We start from the raw sequence: 19,207 nt of genomic DNA, 5'->3' as shown, positions 1-19,207 counted from the left end.
TCGGTAGAACTTAGAAGGCGTGTTTTCGTCATACCAGAACTAGAATTACTTCCTGCTTCTGTGTCTAAGAATCACAGGAAATGTAGTCCTACTAGCTTTATGACGCGGAACCTTGAATAAACACACGGACTGAGCACTGATGGAAGCAGGTTTATGCGATCTGTATAGATGGTCTTTCTCAGTCCGTGTATTTTTTGCTACGCGTCATAAAGCACTCGCCACAAATACGGAAGCACTCCCCGAAAGGTGGCCATCTGTCAAAGATGGGCCGACCTAACGACATAAATGCTCACCTCTTGTATTTCCAAAGTTACAATGTGGGTCCGACTCAAGGTAAACGACACAGCCAGCTTCCAATAGCTGCCGGTACCGAGCAAGTTGGACTCAAGATGAGTACTTTGATTATTCAGTGATGTTGAACTATCAACAAAGATAACATTTAGCATTAGTTAAATCTAACACAACCACCGGTAACCAGATTGGCCCATGATGGAATTTGTTAGAAATAGTTCCTGATGAGAATATATTGTTTTCATTTGATTTTCAGTGAAACTTTAGTATCCTGTTTTTTTAATTTTAAAACCTGCTCACCCTCGATTAAAAACAATATTGTGAAGTATCTTAGATTATACCCCTTTTTTTTTTGTCTTTGGAATCCAAACCGCCTACTGGATCTTCTGAGTATCTTGATGGGAAGCAAAAGTGTTAATATTCTTGCTATCATGATGTGACAGTCAAAGCTACCCACGACAGATGAAGACAGCCACCTTGCAGAAAAAGTACACACACACACAAGCGTACTTGCACGCTTGCGGTGGTTCATAAAGTGCATCAAGAAAACGCCGCGGGGGGGCGCACAATAGCAGCCCGTCGTTAGAAGTTCATCGAGTCGCCTTAATCTGAAACTAAATCTCTTTACTTGATGGATTAGCTGGAATATCAAAGAACACAATACAACATACAATAACTAAGCAGGGCTGATCAGGAACTGCGATAGTAACAATGTATCCATAGAGGCGAGCGATAGAGAGACACACACAGGGGAATGAGCTCTCACTCCCTCTATCCCCCCTGAAGGCAACATCAGGGTAAATCTTCGAAGGGATTATCCCAGCAACACAATGTTCTCTGTTCTGCACATTGTACGCCTGTTTAAGCACAATTGATAATTTAGTTATTTATATTGTGCATGGTTGAAAGTCTGACAATGGATTTTCTTGCTATTCTCTTCTGGATTGGGAAGTACTGTACAATAGGCTCGCCATGTGTTATTTTGCAGTAAACGCATGCAAAAATCTGAGATTACACATCGGTCTGAGGATGCCAAAAATGGAGTGTTTCAATACTGAAGCCATTTTTACAGACTGTCTGCAAGTAAAGGCACATCAGCTGTTTCTTGCTTAAAAAAAATGGCCCTGAGCCAGCGGGAGTTAGACAATACGGTGCAGTTTGAGATGCTTTGCTTTCCAAACTTTAGTTCGCCTGCCAGCGCAATTGAGGCCCCAATAGGTCGCTTGCACATCGTAATGCATCATGGGAGTTTTTCCTTCGGGCGCCATATTGGGTGTCCGCCGGTTCACAAGGTACACTCGCGAGTTACACGGTAGAGCTTATCAACCTGATGTAATTTTCGCAGTATTTTCACGATTTACCGGAAGATCAAAAACAACGATACAGGCAGAAGGTGTCTCTGTGTGGCGGGATTGATCCTAATTACGTCCTGACCAAGGGTGAATTTTTTTTGACGGAGAAAGCTTGCTGGCCAAATGTGACAACTCTGGACATCTTTCCCTACCTCGTGTTGACAACATGCTCCATAACACGCCAACAAATCCCTGGAGGCTTACAATTATTTTGTAAGCGGGTGGATACAGAGTGTAAACTTTAACATCGCATCAGAAGAAACGGTTGCTGTTGCACGTAAGTAAACCACATGGTGTTGGTAATTCTGCACACAAAAATGTTGATTTGTTCTCAAGCTTCCTGTTATCATTGTGTTTACATGCACAGCTAGGTTTACCTGATGTGGTTTTTCTAACAATTTTATAACAGGCAAATATGGCAGAGCATATAAGAATAAAAAGTAACTATGCACAGCCTCCCCGTGGCTTAATTAAATTTAATGCTACCCTTTCACTAGTTACATGTTACTTAATCAACTTATTCTAAATGGTTAAGGTTAACCACTCTCAGAGGACGTATTTTTAGTTTCAGTTTCCAGTACAATAAAACGTGTTCATGGTAACTACTGAGCATACTGACAGCTTTTCTTATGATCTCACGGTTAAGGAGGCTGTCACAACACCCAATTTCTGTCTGGTGCCGGATGGCAACAATTCCCATCACTTGTCACGACAACACCAATATTATTACCAGGTATGTATGGCTTTACTTTTTGTAGTTTCTTATTTAATTCTATGTTTCATATTTTCATTACAATGTTTGTAATATTTTCAGATTCAGGCACAGATGAGTTTAACTGGACGGGACTTCTGCGACTTTGTGGTGTGGACAAAGTGTGATTGAGCGAGTCCACCCAGATCGCTCGTTTTGGCCAGAGTTTTTTTTTCCCCAAAGTCCCCTCCTTACCTGAACTGCTCGGGAGAGCATTTACTAGATCAGCAGTGGACTTCCAGTGTTCCTGCTCAGCCGCTGTCACCTACCACTTGCTCATGTACTTCAAAGATGCGGAATAAAGTAGTTTTTTGTGCTGCAGCAGATTGTAAAATCAAATGATATCACTTGAAGTGTGCCAATCTAGACTGCCAAAAGGACAGTGGTTTTGTGACAAGTGTGAAACAAGGATTATTGGGAAAACTGTAACACAGTACTGGTACTTGTCTTACATTAAACAAATTTAAAAGAGAGCAACTTTTTCCTCTGTACATAGCATAATGAAAGTCATTGCGTACCCCATCAACATTACATCATACCGTCATCTCAGGATGGTAGGCACCTGTGCTAAAATAAACTACATTAATTAACAGTTCAATTTTTAACCCTGAAATTACTACATCTAATCATTATTCACTTCATTTTTTGTGCTTTTAGAAATAATAGAGATTTATGCCATTACTTTAAGAGGGACCATATTGCACATTGAGTCAAATCCTGTCATTTGTATTATGTATAGCTTTGTAAACAAACCCAACAATAGAATTTGTATAAACGCTGCCTTTATTAGCACCAAACAAACAGTCCCATGTTGTCCTCCTCCAATGCTTTGATGCTCGCCTTCGTTTCCATCATGTCATTGGCAATCAAGTCGGTGTGGCATGAGATCCCTAAAGAAAAAAATAAAGAAAAAATCACAAAAAAATACGGTACCAGTAATAGGTTTAATATAGTAAAGTAGTATAGTTTTTTTGTCAGTGTAAAAGAAATGTACACATTTTGTTGCATTTTTTAATGTATGAACATTGCTACAGGCAAATACTTATTTCTATAAACACTTCCAAATGTCTCTAAAATATAAGGTGCGTGTACACACACAAACAAACACATACATTCACTCATGCATACAATATATCATGTAATGAATTCTGAGTGGCATACCAGAGTCAATGATGTCAGCAGTACTTGAGGGTACAGGTAACTGGAGCCATCTGGCTGCATAACTGCAACAATCTCTGCCACTTCGAGTCGTCTTTTCTTTGCTTGTCTCTCCTGTGCACGTTCATATCTTGGCACCGACTGGGCTGAGACATAGATGTTGTAACTTGGGACCCAACTTTAATGTTGGAGCCCAGTCGGGATGATTGGACAGAAAAACGGGCGCAGGGCGACCTGTTAAAATAAACAAATATATAAACAAATAAAATATGGAAAGACTGGTTATTTTACCGCAGTAGGGTGGCCGTGAATAAGTTCTTTAGCATGATGTGTAGGCTACCGGGGGTCTGTTTTCTTGCATCACCCCCGGGGGTCTGTTTTCTTGCATCAGCCCCTTCTGTCTCTTTTTTTTCCAAGTTTACATTTTGCCACCAAAAAACATGTTATCGGCATTAAAAGCCCAAGACTAATCAATCCAATTTCAGCAGTAAACACTTTGCACTGGCACTACTTGGGTGAAAATGTTCGATGTTAGCTTTCGGCTAACGTCCGCTAGCCAGCTTGTACTACCGAACTTGCTTGCTCATGAATCCAAAACATAAGCAACTTGCCCATATATGGGCGGTCGAAACGTTATTAATCCTCATGCATTAAATAAAGGTAAACAAGCTTACCGCTCACAAAGTGATCGCTGCACACACGAGCCCAAAGTAACGACTTCCCTCCGGAGTCCGCACTCCTCTGTCTCCAGGCCCTGGTTCCTAATTATTTTTGGAATTCGGAAAAAAGACCGACCATTTTCCCCCTTGGCTTTGTTCGAACAGCCAACGATGCAGCAACAATGTACCATTTTAAACGCAGAAAACAAACGTGATTGATACGTGTTAGACCGAATCGCTACGTAAATGGAGGCCACCCAGCATGGCGACTACGAGAAATCCGAGGCGGAAGTGACGACATGTGCAAGCGACCTATCGGTCTTAAGTGAGCTACACATGGGATCTGTGTGGGGAAACTGTCTGCTTTTCATTTAAGGTACAGTAAACTGATAGCTTCACATATTGGTGTAAAAAAAAAAAAAAAAAAAAAAAAAAAAAAAAAAAAAAAAAAAAAAAAAAAAAAAGTATCTTCATCTAAAAACGACATCCTGTGCTCATCTTTCTACTGGCAGCCCACTATTTAATAGCTTATGAATTTTCATTCATTTTTGTGTTTTGGCCAGATCCCCAGCTTGTATGAGGCGACACAGTTTTAGACCAATTAAAATTACTCAGTCATTGTTTTACTGGTGGCAACTGCTTCTCATAGCCTCATTTTCCAATCTCATCCTCCCGTTTCTCTTTCATTTCCCCGTTGCCTTATTCAGTACATCCCTAAAATGTCTTTATTGTCATCATAGCGGCACACGCATTTGCTTTAACTCTGCTTGCCCCTAAGCTCATGAAAATTACTTTGACACTTGACGTTCTAAGAAAAAATGAGGGAAGGGAAAAAAAAAAAAGTCCTTTAGTAACACAATTCATCAGATAAAAGGAAACAATCTTCAGGTTGCTGAGAAATGCGTGTTGTGACACACAGCCTGTTTGATGCTTTGTTTTGAAAGTAGTCAAGGACGGTTCCTTTTAGAAGAAATTCAGCCCGCAATTCTAAGGATGGTTGTGGGTTTCCGTTTCTGTAAATTCTTCCTGAAACATCTTCCACAGTTTCAGCATGAGAGGCATTGTTACAATTTATACTTGCTTGACTTTAGTACTGGTATAATCTTATCTTGCATACCCATATTCTATGTATTGGTCTATTGATATTGCAATGGCTGTAGGAATAACTGTGACAATTTGTCATCTTTTATTACCTGTCTGTCACACAGTTGTGCTGTTTTTTTTTGTTTTTTTGTTTTTAAGTATGAAAGGTGCGCTATAGGCTTGATTGATCTGGTTGTCATCCAAGTTAGATTACAACTTTGAGAATAATTTATACGCCGGAGTAGGTTATAAGAGAAAACTGGACAAAAAAAAAGCCTCCTATATATATATATATATATATATATATATATATATATATATATATATATATATATATATATATATATATATATATATATACACACATATACATATATATATATATATATATATATATAAAATTTTATTTTATTATTATTCAATTTTATTTGAGAATAGCTTATATAACGGAATAGGTTATAAAATACATTTTTGGACAAAAAAAAAAAGCCTCCTAAATTGCCCCATGTGATTTAATTGCTTAGAGAACAAAAAAATAATGCTCTTAATACTTCCTGTTCTTGTCGATTAACCAGAACCGACAATAATAATAATAATAATAATAATAATAATAATAATCATTTGAATAAACTTTGAGTATCATTGAATTATCTCGAGGCTAGGCCGAGTGTCTTCTTTTTTGGAAATCAAAATATGGTCACCCTTTGTAACCTAAAACAATAACAATAAACATATTGTGAAATAAATACTATTCTGGCAGTCATCAAAAGTTAACATGACTAGGTTTGCAAAGACTGAAGCTGAAACCGCTCTGGTATTTGATCTCATTAGGCTCAAGTGTACTTCATGAAGTGACTGATCGCTGTATGTGTTAGTATACATGAAGCAAAAGCATAGCTCGGCACTCTACGAAATGACCACACAGTGATCAACCATACATCATCAACCAGCCAGTGTCACATGACCAGACCTGTGTTGACAGAAAATGCACACGCTTGTAAGATCAGTACATCAAGTGGAGGGAGCACATGGCTCACATTTACAAAGTCATTCAAATGACCTCTGAAGTGTTATCTTCACAAGGCAAATGTGGTAGCATTACGCGCCCCCCCCCCCCCCCCCCCCTCCCTTCCGCCCCCCTACAACTCTTTTCTGAAGATGCCAGGAAATATCGCAAAGATCCAGTCTCACCGCATCAGCAAATTCACATTTTCAAGGTCGAAGCCTAGAATATAGGATTATAATCATGTTCCAATAAATTAGATCTCTTACAACCAAATATACTGATGGTTAAATCGTCCTCACTAAAAGGTATAAAAGGACACAGGACACCTTTAAATTCTGCAATCTGGATTCTGGCTTTTAGTGCACCCTTTAAAGGGTCTTCTCTTAACTTCGGCTACTGAGCGCGTTGTCCTTCACTGACCTGCATCCTCTGCAGTGATGCCATTAGAAGAACACTAAATGACAAATACCCTAGCATCATGTGAGTATTTTCCTCAGAGATTGTTATTTGACCGGTAGGATACCATACAGATAGTGACCATTATATAATCAGAGGTGAGCATTCCATCAAGATTGCCGGAAGGTCTGTCATTCCATCAGCGATGGACGCCTGTGTTGGTGATGATTAACAGATAACAGTAAACTTTGAAAAATTGATTACCGTATTTTCCGCACTATAAGGCGCACCTAAAAGCCTTCAATTTTTTCAAAAGCTGACCATGTGCCTTATAATCCAGTGCGCCTTCCAGACGCTATCGGTGACCCTGCACGATCGGTGACGCACATGCGCAGAAGATCCCGCTATCTTGGATCGCTAGCTAATAATACTAATACTTTACCTCAGAGAAAATAATAAAACAGCTGTTTATTCATTTTGGGAGTGAATGGAGTTGTCAGAAAGCTGGTTTGTAATCTATTAATAAAGTTTGACTGACCTATCTGCCTGTTTTGTTGACATTCCCTTTAGCGCAGCACCATCTAATGGATGCATAACGTAACCACAGCCTCTACTGTAGCGCCTTATATATGAAAAAAGTTTTAAAATATGTCATTCATTGAAGGTGCGCCTTATAATGTGGTGCGCCTTATAGTGCGGTGCGCCTTATACATGGAAAATGATTGAAAATATGTCATACTTTGAGGGTGTGCCTTATAGTGCGGAAAATACGGTAATTAAGCATTGCTGGAACTGGGTTATTTGATAATTGCTTAGTTGTAGTCGATTAATTTCGACACCTCTAGAGTCAAACCTGATATAATGGCACACAACAATAAACCTGTCTCATGAGCTGTTACTATCACGATTACATGCAATTCCATAAAGTTCACCATAGATACTGGACACGGCAAGCAATTTCTTTGTTGTGTTTAAAAAACAAATTCCCAAACAATCCTTCTATTAAAAAAAAATAAAAATAAACCCCCCCCCCCCAAAAAAAAACAAGCTACATTCATTACTTCATTCCTCATCAACCCGGAGGAAAAGTCATTTTTATCTGAGCGCCACGACTGTGGCGGGGAGTCATGTACTGATCCCCAGTAGAATAGCAAGACACAAAACACACCACAGACCCACTCAGTGCGTGCCACCCTCCAGAGAACAGCGTGCTCTCATGTTATCCCTGCATCCCGCGAGCATCCAGGCCTGTACTCATCTGGCCCATGAAACATCAACCTTATCACTTGCTGCAATAAATAATTTATCTCAATGCAAAATTTGATACTAGCTTAGATCAATCCTAGATTCTGTTACGTCATACCTTATGATGCCCTCAGTTTCATTCCCTTGATGTTCTTTTTCTCTTATATGTGGCGCGTGGTTAAAACACTGATAATTTGCATATTCTGTCTGAAACTCTGTAAAATTCTTCACACATTTCACTGCATTGACACCGCGGCTTTGGGCCGCATTACTGTGCAGTTCTACTGATACTTGCCATTGAATTATTTGTGACCTCAGTGGCTCTCCCGTTGTGCAGTCTGCACTCATAGTGAGTGCATAGCAATATTGGACACAGAGGTAGCGGCAAGCTGCACTGTGCATCGATTTCAGTCTGTGTCATGTTGTTGTCTGGTGTAAAGAAACTCAGGGCTAACGATGCATACAAAATAATAGTTTTTTAGCTCAAATCTTAAATTGTTTTTTCAGCGGTGACAGCATCGTGCGGCAAGATGATTTGTTTTCCCCTTGATTAGCCAAATTCTACGCACCTGATGTCACAAGGAGAGAACAAGTTGTTTTCTTCCACCTCAGCAAAGTCAATAGGAGCCAAAAAAAATAAAAAAATCAGTCCTCTATCAAAGGTGTATTTAATCATTGTGACGCTTTCTCCAAAGCATGTTATCAATGTTTGCATTGAGGAAGGAACCCACAAAAGAGTCCCAGAGGATTTGCAGACATCGGTCGATGTGAGTCACCGGGGGGGTCAAACAAATGTGATGTGTCTGGTTGACCTTAATCACTTCCAGGTTCATCCAGGCTCAGATTTCACTTGTGTGCCTTATTTCAGGTCAGTGCCTCAAAGTCAAAGTAGGGCAGAGTCATTATCTGAGGGAGCACAACACAATCATCCACACAATACAATAAGGTCGGCACAATTCACTGAAGTGCTGCCCATTACCTCTGGGCTTGGACACATGTGGTCCCCATCAGCAGAAGAGTCTATCTATATGTGAGTTGCATGAGGAACATATGCAGCACAATTGCCTCTTATATACAACAGCAATTTTCCTGGACACGTAGCTATCTTTCTTTGGCTGAAAATCATTTGCAAAGAAAAAAAAAACTCTGGATGGTATTATATATAAATATATATATAACAAGTAAAGAGGAGCAGAGGGTGTGGATACCTTCTGATCCAACTATTTAAAATCACTTGGAGTTGTTTCCAAATGTAATGTTGTAGTTCTTGAGATTGGAATTGGTCCTTGAGACCACTTTATAAGGATCTAAGTCTCGTCTCGGAATCAAAGGCATTTTTACTCGGTCTTGTCATGGTCTCGTCCTCCAAAAGTCTTGGTCTAGACTTTGTCTCGTCTCGGTCTCAACCTCCAAAAAATTTGGTTCGTCTCTGTCTCGAACTCCAAAAGTCTTGGTCTCCACCTCCAAAAGACTTGGTCTTGTCTCATGCTTGACCTCCAAAAGTCTTGGACGTCTCTCGATCTCGGCCTCCAAAAGTTTTGGACTTGTCCCAGTCTTCACTTCCAATAGTCTGGTCTCGTCTCAACCTCCAAGAGTCTTTTACTTGTCTCAGACTCGACCTCCAAAAGTCTTGGTCATGATCTTCAAATGCCATGGACTTGTCTTGGTCTCCACCTCCAAGACTCATTGGTACAAGCTGAGAGGAAACTTGACTTTAACTTAATTCTTCCGCCAGAAATATGGAAATAGAGAATGAAAAAAGAAAAACTAACATGGTTAGTTATGGTTAACAGGTGCTCTATCGTCCTCGTGTGCTGTCGGTGCTTTGCTCCAATTTCTCAATGCAGCTATAATACCGGAACTCAGTGGCGCCCAAACTCGGTTGAGAACTGGAGTCCTGCAGGTTTGGGATGTCTCCCTGCTTGAACCCACCCAATGAACACAATCGTTAACAGGCTTATGCAGAGCTTGCTGATGAGCTTTAGGTGTGCTGGAGAAGAGAAACATCCAAAACCTGCATGACTCCGACCCTCGAGGACAGAGTTTGGACACCACTGCCGTAACTGAACGGCACATTTGAACAACAGTCCAAGTTTCAGAACAGGCTGAGTGAAGCGGAATGGACTTCCAAATGCATCCTTAACTCTTTTACTGCCACACTTTATCAAAAACAACCCTCAATGCCAGCGGATTTCGAGCATTTTAACTCATTTTTCGAAGCAAACAGAATATTGTGTTCTTTTGCAACATTTACAACATGGCTACTAAATGAAAGATTGCATTCCCTTTTTCAATAGAAAAAAAAAGTATGTTTCTACCTTATTTTGTTCTTTTGTAATCACCATTTGAAAATAGGTAAGTTGAGTGACATTGAGCGAAAATTGAAAAGAATAGATACATTTTCTCCACAACAATGACTTTGATACTATTTTTTGTTTAGTGACACTCCGTCAAATTAGGTTTAATGTTACAAAGGCTTTGATGATTCACGTCAGCCTTGAAAACGTTGTATTTCATCAGATTGCGTCATGTTTCATTGTAATTCGCAGCTCTAGTTAGGGCCCGAGCAGCTACCGCTGCGAGGTTTAATAAATTTGAGTTGAGTAATTCCATACAACAGCAGCCCATTGTAAAGAGATACAATGCTGCCATCTGCTGGCCATAGTTAGTGGGTGTTTTTGATTTCACAACTCATTGACCCGGCTGCGCTGCACTTGGACGTTGCACTGACCACTGATATATTAAAAAAAAAAAAAAAAGTAGTTGACGTCACTTAACGTTTATGGCGGCATACATCGTGATTTTACTAAACGTTATTAAACGTTTTTGGTGGTCAAAGAGTTAATGAGGGAATGGGGATTTTGAGGGTGTTGTGCTGTCTGATGTTAATGGTTTGGGTTTTTGTGAAGCAGATTTCTGCAATACATGAAGTTATGGTGACAAATGAAAACCCACAGAGTGAAGCCATAAGAACAGTACCGCAAAAAAAGCGAAAGAACACTGTATTCTAAACTGCTACTTTAACAAAGAAGAAATTGTGTTTAAGTGTTTAGCTCTAAAGTCCATGGCACAGCACAGTCTGTATGATATGTATAATATGAAGCCATCTCACTTCATCATGACCATCTAAGCAGCCATGAAACGCAGACTTCTGCAACAAAAGATGTCAAAATGGCATCTACTTATCTGTGCGACTGATCTCGGGAATGAGCCTCTGTTCTCTTTGAAGGCTGCATGCACATAAATTTCTAATGGCCATCGATGGCTATCGCACGCATTATTTGAGAAGACACTTGGAAATCTCCATGTTTCTATTATCCTTTTTGGCACAGACCAACAATATTTTACATGAATACCCACCATAATGTAAAAACGGACTATTATACCACTGAATGCACCACAAAGAAATATACTGAAAGTGATCCAGTGAAAACCTCGTTTTACGTTTCAAAGAAAGCCCTAACATTGGCGCACATAAAGGTCCATTAGAGAGTACAGTCACACAATACAGTTTTGTGGTTTACTGACTTGTTTCTGCTAATGGCTCTATGGACGACCAAATTGATCATTCACCGCATTGGCGCTGCATTCAACTTCTACAAGCAGACAAGAAGCAACTCATTTGAAATGACTGCCTTAATCACAGTGTGTCCAGGTGTAACCGCAGCTACAGTCATGGCTGCCATACAAATGCTTAAGGTGTATTCAGGTGTTCACATTTTCCCTCAAATGCGTGTTTCTTTTTTCCCTATCTACCCTTCACTTTGAGCCTCTTTGCTTTCCCCCTGATTGAAGCCACTACACAAAGCGAAATCAGCAGGTTATTGTGCACGTGTGGATTAACGCTGCACAGTGTGCAAGTCTGAGCGGGATAGCATTTGGAGCCTCAACCTGTTTTACGTGTGCGTGCGCATGTGTGTGTGTGTGCCCCAGATTGAGCCTGACAGCTCCGTGCGAGACTGTGCAACTGCAAAGGGGAGTAAAATGCATGGGATGTTTCGCTCCCCACACTCCATTCCACTCATGCCGTGCAAAAGCTCTAATTGGGTAATGAGCTACACTCATTAGGCTTTGTTGCAGGTGTGTTAGTGGATAAGATGCAGCCATGCTTATAATCATATGAACATCGTGACACCTTTTGTGGTTTCTAAGGTTGACAATGTATAAACTAAAGCAAGTATATCATAAAAGTACACCACATGATCCTGTCATTAGATGATTTAGCATCTTAAATAAATGTTTTCACTGCTATAACTATCTATGTACCTGCTTTTGATGTCCAAGCTGAGCTGGCTCAGGGTTTCTGATGCACTTTTCAGCAATCCAAGAGTCCATAATGAAAGTTCAAATGGTGTATTGTGATCCAGATGATTTCCAATCGATTCACATTTCCACAACAAAATGTATGCAGATGCAAAAGTGGTTGAAAAAGTGTCTCCCTATCACATCTGTGTGAAGCAAAAAAGAAAAGAGTCCACCTTCTACATTGCATGCCCATCTTCACACCTGCCATGTGTCCGCTAATCAATGCCAATATAAGCCTGCCATATGTTAATATCACAAAGGGGGCATCATCCTTCCAAATAATCCAAAACTAATGTATATACAATTGGTAAACTAGAAACAGAATTCTAAGCATTTTCGGCGAGTGAGTTATGACAAAAAGCCTCCAATGTCCAATATTAGTAAAATAAAACTGTCATTTGAATGTTTAAGTGGTAGTTTTATGACTCAAATCAATGGTTTATAATGCAGATAAAGGCACGCTAACATGTTTATCTGTTCTCCATTTTGCATTGCTAGCTCACGAGCGGAGTACGGCGTCCTTTGATCTTATAAGTGTTGTGCCATTTGCAAGTTTGTCTTCTGAGTGAACATTCTTTACTCAGTTCATTTTAGCTCGACTACAAGTGTGTCAGCTGGGAGCGTTAATGGAACTCCAGCGTATGTCACTCACTTGGTCAGGGGCAGACTGGCCATCGGGAATTTCAGGCTGTCTTGAATGATTTGATGAACACATTTTTTGAAAATAAATAAATAAATAAAAATAGCGGAATTATTCTAATGATTTGGTACACTCAAAAGAACAACTTGTAAAGAGTTAATGAGCTGTTAGTTGACAATAAATTAAAATTCAAAGTGCAACATTAAAACTGTCAGTTAAGTCAGACATGAATAACAATGTGTAATATTCACAAATGACGTGAGTGTTTGCCTCTCAGTTCATCACACTAAATGGTTCAGCCGATGATCATGTCTGTTATTAATTTTAGACAATATACACTGTATGATTTTAGAAACGGTTTGGAGTTAATTGCTTGTGAATAAAAGTCGAAGCGAGCGAGTTTAACACCCACACTTTGCCTGACTTGACTTCTTACACGTGCATTCATGTTGTGGGTGTTCCATATTAACACATTCATTGCCATACCAGAAAAAAAAATGCATCATTTGACGTCTTTTTCCGTCAATGGCAGTGAATGAGTTAAGATGGCATTAAGCGTATGTTTGAAACTCCTTGAAATAAATTACTGTATTAAAACGACGGCGCTACAATGCTAACCACAAAGCTGTGTGCTCGTCTTAACTGTGTGTGTTTACCATGTGCCAAACAGAGAAATGAACTCCCTCTTTGCCCTGCACAGCTAACACTACTAAACTCATCTTTAACTCATTCACTCCCAAAAACGTATTTTTTGTTTGTATTTTTTGCATGCTAGAGCATTATGAGACTTTGATGCAGTTTCTGACCTGAAGAGGTTGCTTAAAGCAATGGTAGTTATACAAACAAACAAAAATAAAAAATAATAATGGCCAGTAGGTGGCAGCAAAGTATAAGAGATCAGCCAGAGCCATGTTGAAACAAGTTCTTTTTCACAGTATTTTCAACAGGTTTGTGAATAATGATGAAACTTAGCTAATTCTAATGCTAATTAGATTATTATAATTCTAATGCTGCAAAATGTAAAAACAGATACAAATGTACTTTTTTTTCTGATGAAAGAAGAGACATTAATCTTTAATTTGGTAGGTTCCATGTTTTTTATAGCAATAGAACATGAAAATGTCTGGGAGTGAATGAGTTAATAATAAATAATATTCTAAACACAATTTTTAGATTAGTCAGTCACGTCGTTAAGAAGAGCTACACAATTTCTGTTTTATTCACACTGAAACAGAGAAGAGACATCTGGGGTCACTCACAGTCCAATGTGTGTATGTAGTGTTATTTCTTTTTTCTTTTCTATGTTAGGCAAAATGTGCTTTTGAGTGCTAGTAATTCTGGAGATAACACATTTGGGCTGGGGAAATTGGAAGCGGGCCTGTTTGAAATGCGGTGATTAATGTGGTGTCTGGATAATTTTACGAGTCCCTGCAATGGTTCTAATCAGGAATTAAGTGTCGGCATCTACTTTAAATCACCTTCTTTACGCATTCGTGGGAGGTTACTGTCAGGATAGAAAAAGGCAATTGTCTGTGCTCTTCCGATTATCCCCTGCAAAAGCCTATAATCTGGCTGAAAGTACTTAAAGAGTCAAGCAGCAAAATAAACAACATTGATTATCATCCCACTGTTCTTTTCCCCTCGTGTAGTAGACCATACAGACAGGGAGTGAATAAAGGGTTAAGGTCACTTCAGCGCCATCTGATTGGGCAAATGTTAAGACAGGATAAATTCCCCTTGAATCCTCTGTCCAAACCAGATTATCAGCTATTCTAAGGAGGCAGGCATCTTATCATCTCCCAATCTCTTTTACAAAAGCAAATCAGGAATTCTGTTCGAGGATTACCAGGATTACCAAGGAAACGCACATGGGCCTCCTTGGGACAATGCCTTAAATTGTCTACCTTTGCCAATGTCTTTGCTGCTGCTCTGCTCCCAATAGTAAACAAACTTTCACAAGCACTACGTTTAGATTAACTCATTCACTGCATTTGACAAGTATACTTGTCAATTATATTTTTTAGAGCGGGGATGGGGGAGATTCTGATTATGCTCCACTGTAAATGTCAAACTTGGAAACAACTTTACTGATGCCCAACCATCGGTAGATGACATTATTGCCCAATTTTATATGAAATAAACACAGTTTCAGAGTTCATGGGAGAAATTGATGTATTTTGGCAAACCTACATTGTTCTACTGTCAGTTATAAAAGAATGGGAGAAGGCAAAATGTAGGGAGTCTATGCTGTCATTTGGTAGATTCAGTTTATATATAATTATTGAACGTAATATCGTGTGGGTGTTGAAAATTTTGAAATTTTCTAAAATGGCTGACAGTGAATGAGTTAAATTGGGAGGGGGAAAAAGATTAGCTCCTTCACCTCAAAAAAAAATATGAGAAATGTTTTGATTAACAGCAATTTAGTTGAGAGTTCAAACCAAACAACCTGTACCTCCTTTAGTCTATAACCAAATTGTTTTAACTCCTTTACTTCTCAGTCAATTAAATACACAAAATATAAATATATAAATCTTTATATAAATATACAGATTGCAAATTTTCACAGCCTTCTTGACATTTACACGCAGTCTGTTTCTTTTCTCTGTACCTGACTAATAATTGTATTTGTGCTTATGTTTTCTCATTTTCATTATTTATTTGTTATTATCAACAAAGACTAATAAATATAACATCAAACAAATTTCTTAGTAGCAAATTTTCATTTTCAGTATATGCCGCGGGCTGCTTAAAAAAATGGTGGTGGGCTACAAAAGTTTGGACACCATTGCACGACAACATTGTAAAACAGTGCTATGTTTTGACAGTGTGGCACTTCAAAAAAGCGTCTCGGTTTTACACGAGAGTGACAACATCATAGAGTTGAACAATGACCCACAGAGGGATGTGGCTAGGTTGGAAAATTGCATTTATTAGCCCCAACAGCATGATAGATTGCTGGTCAAGTTTCACACTGTATGCTTCAAAGAGGATGAAATGAGGGACAGATTCAATGCAAGCTGCCTCGGTGGGGTCACATGTACGCAGAATGCAAAATACATCATCTGCATCATTGTTGCTATGAGAAGAAAAACAACATTGCAACAGGGGGGAAAAAATGGTAAATTAAATTGTGCTTTCTTTATATTTTATTGTGTTTGGCTCTGTGCTAAAGGGGGATTAGTGGCAAGGCAACATGAGCATAACTAATGTTCAACCATGATTAATTCCAGAAAAGGGGGAGGGGCTAGGGGTGATGCAAATGTCAAGGGTGCCACATAAATGTTTCTTGTGAATCTCATTTATCCTGATACTGTAACATTTGGAACGTACACTCCAAAAAACAAAAAAAAAGCTCAATCACAACAGAATATAATCCTACATGAGGTAGACAAGCGGAGATGAATTTCTACGCATTACCTTTCATGTTGGCACACCAGCCACACGCGTGGTCCTTTGTACACTATTTTTCATCACACCTTTAACATGGAACAAACAATTGTACAAGCAATCGATGTTCCTCTGATCCTCACTCGGCAGTCACACCTCGTTTAATCAACGGAATTGTTTTCAATGAAAACAATCTCCCGGCTGTAGCGCCGCAGAGTGTCTCAGAAAGAACCACTCGCCGCACTTCCGCACTGATTTGATTGTTGCACACACAAAAGTAGCTCGACCACCATAGCTCCGGAGGTGGTGGCTGAAGTGGTGATCGGGGGATAGATTGAATTATTCAGTTTGGCAGGGATTGGGCAGCAATTGTTTGAAGCGTTGCCCTGAGTGGAGTGCAACAGAAATAGACAGTATCTTCCTTACTGCACATCCATCCATCCATTCATTTTTTTTGTATCGCTTATCCTCAAAGTTCGCGGGTGTGTTGGAGCATATCCCAGATGACTTTGGACGAGAGACGGAGTCCACCCTGAAATGATCTCTAAACAATTTCAGCCTTATGCACAGTACATTCATAAATAACCTGTGATGAAAAAAACAGTACTGCCCCTGGCCACGCTCACGTGATCCCCACGACACAATTGCTATTTTAGCTAATTGTATAATTCTGTATATATCCTACTGAAGTAGCGTTGTGTTATGTTTCGTTCTATACACCAAATATTTTGAGTTAACAGGATGGACAAATGTGATTTGGGTGGGAGACGGGCTCCAAGTGCCTGCACAGTGGATGTCTGCTTGCGGTTCCTTTTAAACAGGGGTGCAGATAAGTGGTGCGCACGAGCACTCCAAATTGAATATTGGGCTCCAATTCAAGTCCTGTCACCACAATTTTGCGTACTAAGCAGTTCAATCAGTCAGCTTGTATGCAGTCCAAACAGCCTCAATTCGAAGTCAGGTAAACTGGCATTATTTTTTCTTCAAAATTCTTCAAAATTATTTTTTTCTTCAAAATTATTTTTTTCTTCAAAATGTCTTCAAAAAGCTAAGCAAGGCATTGATATCCATGACCAATATTACTTTATTGCTTTTATTTTGAAGTTGACCCTTGTTTGAAGTTGCATAGTAGCCTATGAACAACCATTGTGGTGGCAGGCTTGACTATGGTGGCTCAGCTAACGGCTAATGCTAACATTCACCATGAGATGGTGGCCAAACAAATCCAAGGAGGGCCGTTATCGCTGTGTCGCTGTACCGCGGCTTTGGCGGTCTGTTAAAATAAAGTATGTTCTTATGTGAAAGTGGTCCGTGATGAACTGCAAGAGAAGTGTTCTAAGTAAGCTAGCTGATTACATGGTCCCATATACTAGAAGTCAAAGAGAGGCAAAACAAAAACAAAACAAAAAAAAAACTTAACCTTGAAAAAAAACTGAAAAAAATTAAATTTACCGTATTTTCCGCACTATAAGGCGCACCTAAAAGCCTTCAATTTTTTCAAAAGCTGACCATGCGCCTTATAATCCAGTGCGCCTTATATATGGATCAATATTGAGCCGCAACAGGTCTCGCTATCGGTGACGCGCATGCGCAGAAGATCCCGCCATCTTGGATCGCTATAGCTAATACTATTACTTTACCTCAGAGAAAATAATAAAACAGCTGTTTTTTTTTCATTTTGGGAGTGAATAGAGATGTCAGAAAGCTAGTTTGTAATCTATTAATAAAGTTTGACTGACCTATCTGCCTGTTTTGTTGACATTCCCTTTAGCGCAGCACCATCTAATGGATGTATAACGTAACCCCAGCCTCTACTGTAGCGCCTTATATATGGAAAACGTTTTAAAATATGTTTTTGATTGAAGGTGCACCTTATAATGCGGTGCACCTTATAGTGCGGAAAATACGGTATATTATATTATATTATATTATATTATATTATATTATATTATATTATATTATATTATATTATATTATATTATATTATATTATATTATATTAACGATAAACCTTGCCCCCATGTGCCGTGAATCTTTAAGTTCAACCATGAGGTTGGTGGGACGGTAAAATGAGCACCAAACAACTTTCGGTGCTTATTTTGAGAACTACACAGTTTTTGTTTTCACCCTTGCTTAGAAACGTAGCTTGAGTGCCTCGACCTGCCACAGGTCATCAGCAAATTATTCTTCCGACATATAAAACACCATGAGTGCGCCACTTGTGTGCTGCAATCATAGGAAATGAGAGGAGCCCCTTCGATTCGTAGCAGGGGCGTGCAGAGGGAGGAAACCACCCCGGCACACCCCCCACTGATGAAAATGTGTTTTGCGCTTGTAAGTTGGCGATCGATAATAGATTAATGCATATGTTGCCATCCTGCTGGGATAGAGGGGGCATAAACTTTGAGAAATTGCAGATGTAACCGAGGGCATGACGATTGTCTGTGCCGCTTTCAACTTTCCAGTCATTCACATGGAGTGAATAAAAGTCAGGGGGCAACACTTTAAAAGTCATTTTATGGATGAAAAAGTCACTGGTGAGCTGGCCAAAATCACAACTACATAATTGCATGTAGCAAATGCATTTTCCTGTCAAAACCACAAAACGCTAAAATGCTCCATAAAACACTTTCTCTTTCAATCCGACGACGTATTGTAGTGTCATTTACAGCACTTATATTACTTCATTTTTGTCATTCCTATCTTGGCAAGAACCATCAGAAGAACACATGCACAATTGTTTGGTCTCATTAATGCCGTGCCTTTGTTTTATGGCGCTATTCATGGCACATTTGAACACATTTCATCGTCTCATTAAGCATAACATGAAATATCAGATGATAAATTATGCACCTCAAAGAGATACATACATCTTAAGATCTATTCAAGGAAAGTTATAAAGTAGGTACGAGCCATTTAGCAGATTTACACA

At 39.3% G+C, this 19,207-nt stretch overlaps 1 protein-coding gene and 1 long non-coding RNA gene across 4 annotated transcripts in view; both read right to left on the bottom strand.

Moving 5' to 3' along the window:
• The window catches only part of pcdh11 (protocadherin 11), a 156,817-nt gene that overhangs the window by 107,135 nt on the left and 30,475 nt on the right, over window positions 1-19,207 (bottom strand). The window lies entirely within an intron of this gene.
• Window positions 1,784-4,485, bottom strand: LOC144025596 (uncharacterized). Its single transcript, XR_013284922.1, has 3 exons — window positions 4,227-4,485; window positions 3,556-3,786; window positions 1,784-3,284 (listed from the first exon to the last, which is right to left on the bottom strand). It is a non-coding gene; the product is annotated as an uncharacterized LOC144025596 (long non-coding RNA).

This window comes from Festucalex cinctus, chromosome 9, assembly GCF_051991245.1.
Source record: "Festucalex cinctus isolate MCC-2025b chromosome 9, RoL_Fcin_1.0, whole genome shotgun sequence".
NCBI lineage: Eukaryota > Metazoa > Chordata > Actinopteri > Syngnathiformes > Syngnathidae > Festucalex > Festucalex cinctus.
The sequence above is the reverse complement of the archived record's forward strand: the minus strand, read 5'-3'. Positions and strand labels throughout refer to the sequence as shown.